At 42.0% G+C, this 8,643-nt stretch overlaps 1 non-coding gene across 1 annotated transcript; it reads left to right on the forward strand.

The window, feature by feature from the left end:
• Nucleotides 1-1,368: 1,368 nt before the first annotated feature.
• Nucleotides 1,369-1,493, forward strand: LOC122903903. Its single transcript, XR_006384106.1, has one exon. It is a non-coding gene; the product is annotated as a U6atac minor spliceosomal RNA (small nuclear RNA).
• Nucleotides 1,494-8,643: the final 7,150 nt, after the last annotated feature.

Raw genomic sequence — 8,643 nt, forward strand, 5'->3', positions numbered from 1 at the left:
TCCCAGGACTCTGGGATCATGACCCGAGCTGAAGGCAGAGGCTTTAACCCACTGAACCACCCAGGCGCCCCAAGCTGTTTGTTTTTTAATCCCCAGAGAGTACACTTCCTTTCCAGACTTTCATCTCTCCTTTTCCAGAAATCTACTTCTCTGCTTCATTAAGCCTCTCTGTAATATCCAGAATTAAATCGCATACCTCATTTATTGTTGTGCCGGTGGATTGCCTTTTTTCCCCCTTCTTTTTAATGCAGCACTGGAAATGACTTTGAAAGAAATGACCTAAAGTTTTCACCATTCAATTTATTTTAATTTTTACTTCTAGATAATTGTGGAATAAGAAGGTGTTTGACCTAAAAAAAAGGAGGAAGTCGTCAAAAGCGCTGCAGTGGGGGAAGGCCATGGGCAATGATGGTCACCTGCCAATAATTGAAGGGCTTTGTCATGAGAGGGTGGAATGATATTATTCAATAGAATTTTCAAGATAGACCCAGGACATAACAAAATAAGCTACCAGAAAATATTTCTACTCAGGCTGTTTTAGAAGCAGTGAGTTATTCCCTTCCGAGAGTACTTCCTTGAGAGATTCCTGAAATGAATGAGGTATCTTACTGAATGGGCTTAGACATCTGTATCCATATTAAAACTTCTGGGAGGCTTTGACCGAAGGTCTGTCCCAGCAACACAGAATCATGTGGTGGGTTAGAACAAAGACCAGGAGGACAAAGAACCCAGGTTTAAGTCCCAGCTGTACAAGAGGCAAAGTTGTGTGATGTTAGCAAGTTTTGTTTACCCTCTCCTTGCCTCATTTCCTCACCTATAAAATGAGAATGAAAGTCATGTCATAGGGCTTTTGTGAAGGTTAAACTAATTGATATGTGTAAAGTGTGCTGACAACTTGTATTATGTGTCATTTGATATGGATTTCTTCTGTGTTCTTTTAAGTTTTTTAGAAATAAGGAATAAAATTTGGGGTAGGTTATGATTCTGAAAACTGAGCTCTTCCATTGTCCATATGTACAGAACATAATTCCATGAAAATGCACAAGATCCACAAGGGTAAGGACCTTTTATTTGTTCATCGATGATTCCCAAGAGTTAGAAACAGCTAGTCTATAGTAGATGTTCAATAAATTAAAAAATTAAAATGTCCAGTTGTCTCACATTTTGATGAACAAATAGCTGTACATAGAATGATTCTTGTTTGTAATTATATCATTAATGATAATTGATTGTGGGATCATGGTAATTCTATTCAGTCTTAAATAAAGGCTTTCTTTGTCATAACCAGAACACTTAAAGTACAAGTTCTGGAAGTCAAGAAATAGGTCCAAATTTCTTTCTCTTGCTTTTTTAAACATCTGTGCTGGAGTGTTGTACAAAAGGAGACAAGGTTAGCACTCCCCTGACAGCGAAGGAAGAAGACCTCAGGCCTGACAACGCATATACCCTTAAGGCATTGCCACCTACTCTGTGGCATCTAACCATCATTTTTTAAGAAACAAAACAAATGAGGGCCCCTGGGTGGCGCAGTCGGTTAAGTATTAAGAGAGTGTGAGAGAATCCAAGCAGAGGGAGGGGCAAAAGGAGAGGGAGAAGCAGGCTCCCTGATGAGCAAGGAGCCCAATGCAGGTTTTACTCCCAGGATCCCAGGATCACACCTAACAGACTGAGTCACCGAGGCCCTCCACTCTTGCCATTTTAAACATGGGGCTAATTCATTTGGTAGAGTGTAAACATTATGGGCCACAATCCAGATGTAGAGCTAGCTTACAGTAAAAAGGCTTAAGAATTTTTATTTGAATAGTAATAAAAGAAATTAGCATATAATCTGAACACTATAAACCATGTATCAGTTATCAAATGGTCAAGGAGTAACCTTGCATCAATGTTTTGGTAGATCCTGGCATAGGTTTACAATGTGTGGTTTTCTACTATGATTCCATGACTGAAATCTATCCCAACTGGATTATGGCTGTTCCCCCATCCCTCCTAGTTCTTGATGAATTCTATTTCACCCCACCCGCAATGCTAAGGGAATTATGTGTTTCCAAGTAAAATTAAATAATAAGTTTGAAAAATCAGAAGTTAAATGTATCAATTGTATGGAACTTTTCCCATGGAACCTTTGAAAATTCTCATATAATACCACAAATTAACATTTCACAGTTGCCTGAACAATCATCTTAATATAGTTAACACAGAGATGTTTGTCCCTGAGCAAGGGTCAAGGTACAGACTGGGACATCTTTGGAAATATAAGGAAGCCGCTCAAAAATATTTCTAATTCTTTGACTCAACTCTGTGGGTTTCTGTAGGAACCCATCATTATTCAGGCATTTAGCATAATGGTTACAAGAATAAGCTTTGGGATAAAAAAAGATCTAGGTTTACTTTTTTTTTTTTAAAGATTTTATTTATTTATTTGACAGACAGAGATCACAAGTAGGCAGAGAGGCAAGGAGAGAGAGAGAGGAAGCAGGCTCCCCACTGAGCAGAGAACCCGATGTGGGCTCGATCCCAGGACCCTGAGACCATGACCTGAGCCAAAAGCAGAGGCTTTAACCCACTGAGCCACCCAGGCGCCCCTAGGTTTACTTTTTCATTTAATGTTGCTTGAACCAATTATTTATACTCTAGAATTCACTCTACCCATCTGCAAAAGATGTTAATCCCACTTTGTAGAGTTACTGTAAGGGTTAAATGAGATAATGTATTTAAAAAACATGTTATTATTAATAATCACACCTGACCACCCATACTATGTATCAGTTTATCCAAAAAATATTTAAGGAGGACCAAATATGTGCAAGGTACTCAGTTCTAACCTAGTGATGCCAACAGGGATTCCTCTGACTGTAGAAAGAAATGAACTTTTAAGGAAATGGCACAATCAGGTATGTCAGGTAGTTTGATGTAAGCCTACCATGTATTCAAGGAGAGCACAAAACTTCAATTCTATCCCAGGAGCTGGGATCATAAAGACACTAACTCTATCAGTGTTCCAGCAGGGGAGAGACGGCACACTCCAAGGTATCAATGAGAAGAGTTTACTGTAAAGACTGTTTACAGAGGTTGGGGTGCCTGAGTGGCTCAGTGTGTTAAAGCCTCTGCCTTCGGCTCAGGTCCTGATCCGAGGGTCCTGGAATCGAGCCCCACATCGGGCTCTCTGCTCAGCGGGGAGCCTGCTTCCCTTCCTCTCTGCCTACTTGTGATTTCTGTCAAATAAATAAATAATTTTTTTTTAAAAAAAGACTATTTACAGAGGTATGGGCAGGGTTAAGAGAATCAACAAGGATGACGAAGGCCTCCAGGGTGAGCAAGAGCGGGAGGAAGCATTAAACCCGTAGACCGGTGTCGTTTCTGGTATTCAAGTGAGTGAGAACCGGGGCGGTGGGAGGCACAGCATGGGGAGAAGAGCAAAGCCACCACCAAACCACAGACCAGCACGGATGAAAGCAGGCAAAAGCGGAGGGAATAAATATCCAGACCTCTCCTCCTGCCCTCTAATCTTCCAGTCCACGGGGCCTCCCACAGGCCAACTTCAAGGGCAGGCTGGAGCTCCGAGGAGCTGGGTGAGGGAGGAGAAGTCCCACATCAGCCCTGGGGCAGAAAGCTGGGTGGGAAAGGCCGAGGAGCAGAACTGGAGCCGCGGATAGAAAAGAACCAGCACACTCACAGCTGATAGGAGCCTGGAAACGGGAGCAGGTGTGGCTGAGTTAGTTGGGCATTTCAACAGATAGCGCAACAAAAACAAAAACACAAACGTGTGAAAGGATGGAACAAAACACGTCACATCAGTGGAATCGGAGGGCGGAATGCAAGGCCAGAGATGAAGGAGAAGTCAAATCTTGGAGGCTCTGGTACATCTTGCCAAGGCACTTAGACCATATTCTTCTACAGGACAAATAACAGCCTGTGTCTCCCGAAGGACAAAAGGAATCTACTGCTCGTTAAGTCCATGTCTGTGTGTGCATATATGCTTGTGTGTATGATGAGAACAGATCATACTGAGAATTTTTGTCTGTTTCCTTCTTTAAGACTCTTGTGAACCAACTGCTAATACAACTACATATGTTACAGAGGACACCGTATCATTCCTAATTGTTTTACGGTAATATATTTAGTTACACACTAAATTAACACTAATTGAAGTTGGAAGAGATTCAGAAAGCAATTAAATATTATTTGGAATCGAATGGTAGGGCAGGATATGTTGTTCTCTCAATACAGAACTGGTGTTGAATGATTGCACTGAGTTAAACTGACATTTTTCCCCCTGAATTCCAGCAAGTAATTCAGTCCCCTTCACCTTTCCAAATCACATGGTAAGAAAAGAAAAGATGCTAATGTAAGTATGTTTCCTTATTTAGATTTGACCTTGCATTAGCTATTTAAACTAAAAGCCAAATTAATCTTACGGTGAAGCCTACAAACTCCAAATCACATATAATGAATCATCTGTTTTGCTCTTTTCCTAATCTCGTCTGTGGAAATACAAGAGAAGTACTCAGAAGCTTGTTCGAAGAGCAAATTAAAAAATAGTTTTTCAAACGAGCTCTTATACACCGTACCTATTTTTTTTTTTCAATCCTGTTTATGTCTTTTGTGTAAAAAGAGAGATAGAAAAATACACCAGTTTTCCTTGCATCTAAATACACATGTTACAATTCGGAGCAGATACTTTTGGAATTTTTGTTGACTGTTGGGACTCACCGTCTGGGGCCACAGAGTTCTGGGCCACAGAGCAACATTTAACCCTTAACTTCAGCTCCACTGGCTACTAAAACCTGAACTAAAAATCAAACTGATTTCTGGATGTTTCTGTGAGTGTGTTGTACATTGTAATTTAGGAGATTACCAAATTAAAACCAACTACCTGACTTTATTTTGGCCTAAGTCGATTATTATTTTTTGAGGTTTTAAAGGCAGCAGACTAGCTTAATTCATAGGAAATATGTGATGGTATACAAAGTTCTGTTTACCTTAGATAGATGCTGGAATTGAATACAATTAGGTCTTAATTAATTTGTTGCATATTAAAATAAGAGTGTGGCTTAAAACTCCAACCTGATAATTTATCTATTCAAAGATTTCTTGAGGGTTTGGCAGGAATCAGAGAAATAATTAAGTTACTACAGGTCTCTAGTGTACAATGAGAATTTCAGAGGAAGATTTGTTCCCTCTCATGAGGGAGACTTTCTGGAGGGAAAAGAACTAAGGATTGTAATTCAGAGGAAATGACTGCCTCAGAGGCGAAAAGGGAAGATTTTACTTCAAAAGGAAGATGATTTAGAAAAAGACCAGCTTCTCTGAAGCCTAAAAGAAGAAGCAGACCACAGACATTGGGACTTGTAGCTCATTTATTTATTCGAGAGAGAGAGAGAATGCGCACAAGTGCGGGAGAGGGGCAGGGGGAGAGGGAGAAGCAGACTCCCTGCTGAGCAGGGAGCCCCATGCAGGACTCCATCCCAGGGTCTCCATCCCAGGACCCAGGATCATGACCTGAGCGGAATGCGCTGCTTAACCACTTAACTGATGAGCCACCCAGGCGCCCCACAGAGCTCATTTTTTAAATATTAAAGTATTTAATCCAACAGTTACAAAATACTTAATTACATTTTAGACAGAGGGATACTTCTATCCCTTGAAGACTATTAAGTCTATTGAGAGGGGTCAAATCGTTTTAAAAAGAAGTGTGAAACTTTAAAATAAAATTTTACTCCTACTGTGGGAAAAAAGCGGAGTGGGCTGGAGGGCTGGAAGGAAGCTTGCAGGGAAGAGAGGACTCTTGAGCTGAGTCTTGAAAGAGGAGAAATGGCTTGCAGAGCAGAGAGGAGTCAGCTACTTGCGCTGGGAATTTTCAGTGGGAGAACCGTGAGTTCAGTGTGCTGGGAAGGTAGAGTGGGTCGGGGAAAACCATGTCAGAACAGGCTGGAGAATGGTCCTGATGCAGCCTGCCAAAGAATGTCAACATCATTTCATACATGCAGGTGGGTCACGGGGGATTTTAGGGAGAACGGGGATTTACAACAATGTGCCTCTTTATCCAGAAATAGCTTCTGGAGCCATGTGGTCACTTAATTAAAGGGAGTAAGTCAGGAAGTAGCTTAGTAAATGATGCACAGTCATTATAAATGATATCAACTTGGAATATTCACAATTAATTGATCATTATTAAGGAATAACTCTTCTCTCAAATAAGTAAATGAGCTATGAGTTCCCATGTCTATGGTCTGCTTCTTCCGTAGGCTTCAGAGACAGTGGGAGGCAGCCAGTTATATAGCCTGAGTATAATTGCTGGTTGTGTGTGTGTGTGTGTGTGTGTGTGCATGGACACACACAAAAGGTCTAAGCTGGTAACACTAACACTCTTCTTCCACTGCCCATTCCATATTCCTCTTACTCTCTGCTAGCATCTCAGTCTGACGGCCATCTTAACCTGGTAGGGTGACCCAAACCTTCATTTCTTCAAAGGATATGAGTCTTTGGTGGTCTTGCCTTTCTCAATTATCTCAGTTTTCCACTGTAAGGCTATTGGAAAATGGAATATTAAGCCAAAGGGAGCGTACACCCCCTAAAGTAAATGCTCTGGATTCCAGACATAGTCCTGTTCCCTGGTGCAGCAGCAACCAATTTTCTCTAGCAATCAATTCCCCAGACAGTACAGGGTCAAAATCCTATGTGTCATCTTTGAGGCCAGACCAGAGACAATGGCAAAGATGATCTCCGGCAGACCTTTGGGCTGAAGAACTACTCTTCCCCACCAGGGGTGGGGCACAGCCTCTGGAGGGAGTTGCATTCAGGACTCAGAGGCTCCCCCTCCACAGCCACCCCTCAGCGGGGCCCAAGAAGCTCTTCCACGTATCTGTATTCCTAGCCCAGAAGCCTCCAGCTGGATGCCTCCCTACTGGGACAGGTCTCAGCTGAGAAATTGTTCAGGTGCCTCTGCCAAGACCTCCTTCTTAGGGGGCCCTGAACACTTTTCTCCCCTCAGACCCAGTATTCAATCCTTTCCCACCATACCCCCGAAAATAGTGCACTTGAGAATTGTCACCCTTTCCTGTTTAGATTCTTGCTTATACTTTCACAATAAGTGAATAAAGTCTTATTTATTTTCAGTTTGGCTCATTGTCTTTATCGACCACCTTGACATCAGGCAGCCCTCTCTGACAATAATAATAACCTGCTCCCCTATCAGCTCTGTGCCATGAGGAGGCTAAAAAGATCAAGGGAAAGTCTCTGTGTCCAATTTATTTCCTTACTTCTACCGACACAGTAACCTAAAAATCATGACACGTCCTGGGGAGGATGGAGAAAATAGTTCAGCTGTTACGCTCCCATTTATTTCATCAGTTTGAGTCTTGGAAAAAATGGACAGATCATGGTAAATAATAGTGGTTTACCACAAACTGAACCAAGGGGGAACTCCAGTGTCGGCTTCCAGTATTGAATACACTAGAGAATGAAGCTCTTTTAGGATCCATAGGAGGACAGTCAGAAGAAGTTGAAATTTAAATGAGATGGATAACCAATTATATTCACGGTCTTGTCCTACAGAAATCCTGCCCTTTCATCATGATATGATCTAAGAGGACCTGGACCACCTGAATATTCTGGAGGATGTCACATTGGTCCTCTACGTTGGTGACATCATGTTAATCAAACCTGATGGGCAAGAAGCTACAAGGACTCTGGAAGCTTTTGTGTAATAGGTAATTTTATGTGTCCACTTAACTGGACGAAAGGATGCCCAGGAAGCCAGTCAAACATTATTTCTGGGTGTGTCTGTGAGGGAGTTTCTGAAAGAGATTAGCATTTAAATTGGTGAACTAAATAAAGCAGATGGCTGTCCCCAATGCTCGTTGGCCATCATACAATCCATTAAGGGCAAGAAGGACAAAAAGGTGGAGGAAGAAGGGCAAATTTGCTCTATTTGCCGAGAGTTGAGACATCCACCTCCTCCTGTCTTGTTGTTTGATTATTTTGTATCAAAGGACACTTTTTCGCCAGGAAGGTAGGTCAGTGAGCACACAACCATGGACTCTATGGCTCTTATCATGGATCCAGAGCCTGCCAGCCTGACAAAACATTAGAGTGGTCTCTCAAAGGTGAAGCTAAGGTACCAGCTTAGAGATGACATTCATTGGGATACAATGTTCTTCAGGATACACTAGGTACCTTAAACCAATGCCATTATGTCATTCTGTCTCCGGTAAAATATATGGGTCAGAGAATCAGGGAGAAAAACCAGGAGTGGCCCTGTCCACCATCACTCCTAATAATTCATTTGGAGAATGCATGCTTTCCATCTCTGCAATGTTGGGCCCTGCTATGCTGTGAATGTTTGTGTCCCTTCCCTGCCCCAATTATTATGTTCAAATCCTAATGCCCAGTGCTGTAGTGAGGCCTTTGGGAGATGATTAAGTCATGAGAGAACCCTTATGAATGAGATTAATGCTTTTATAAAAGAGACTCCAGAGGGCTTCCTTGCCTGTTTTCTGCCATGCAAGGACACAAGAAGCCTGCAACCTGGAACGCCCTCTCACCCAAACATGGCACCATGATCTTGAACTTCCAGCTTCTAGAACTGTGAAAAATAAATCTCTGTTGTTTATAAGCCAGTCTGTGGCATTCTGTTATAGC

Source organism: Neovison vison, chromosome 3 (assembly GCF_020171115.1).
Source record: "Neovison vison isolate M4711 chromosome 3, ASM_NN_V1, whole genome shotgun sequence".
NCBI classification, from domain to species: domain Eukaryota; kingdom Metazoa; phylum Chordata; class Mammalia; order Carnivora; family Mustelidae; genus Neogale; species Neogale vison.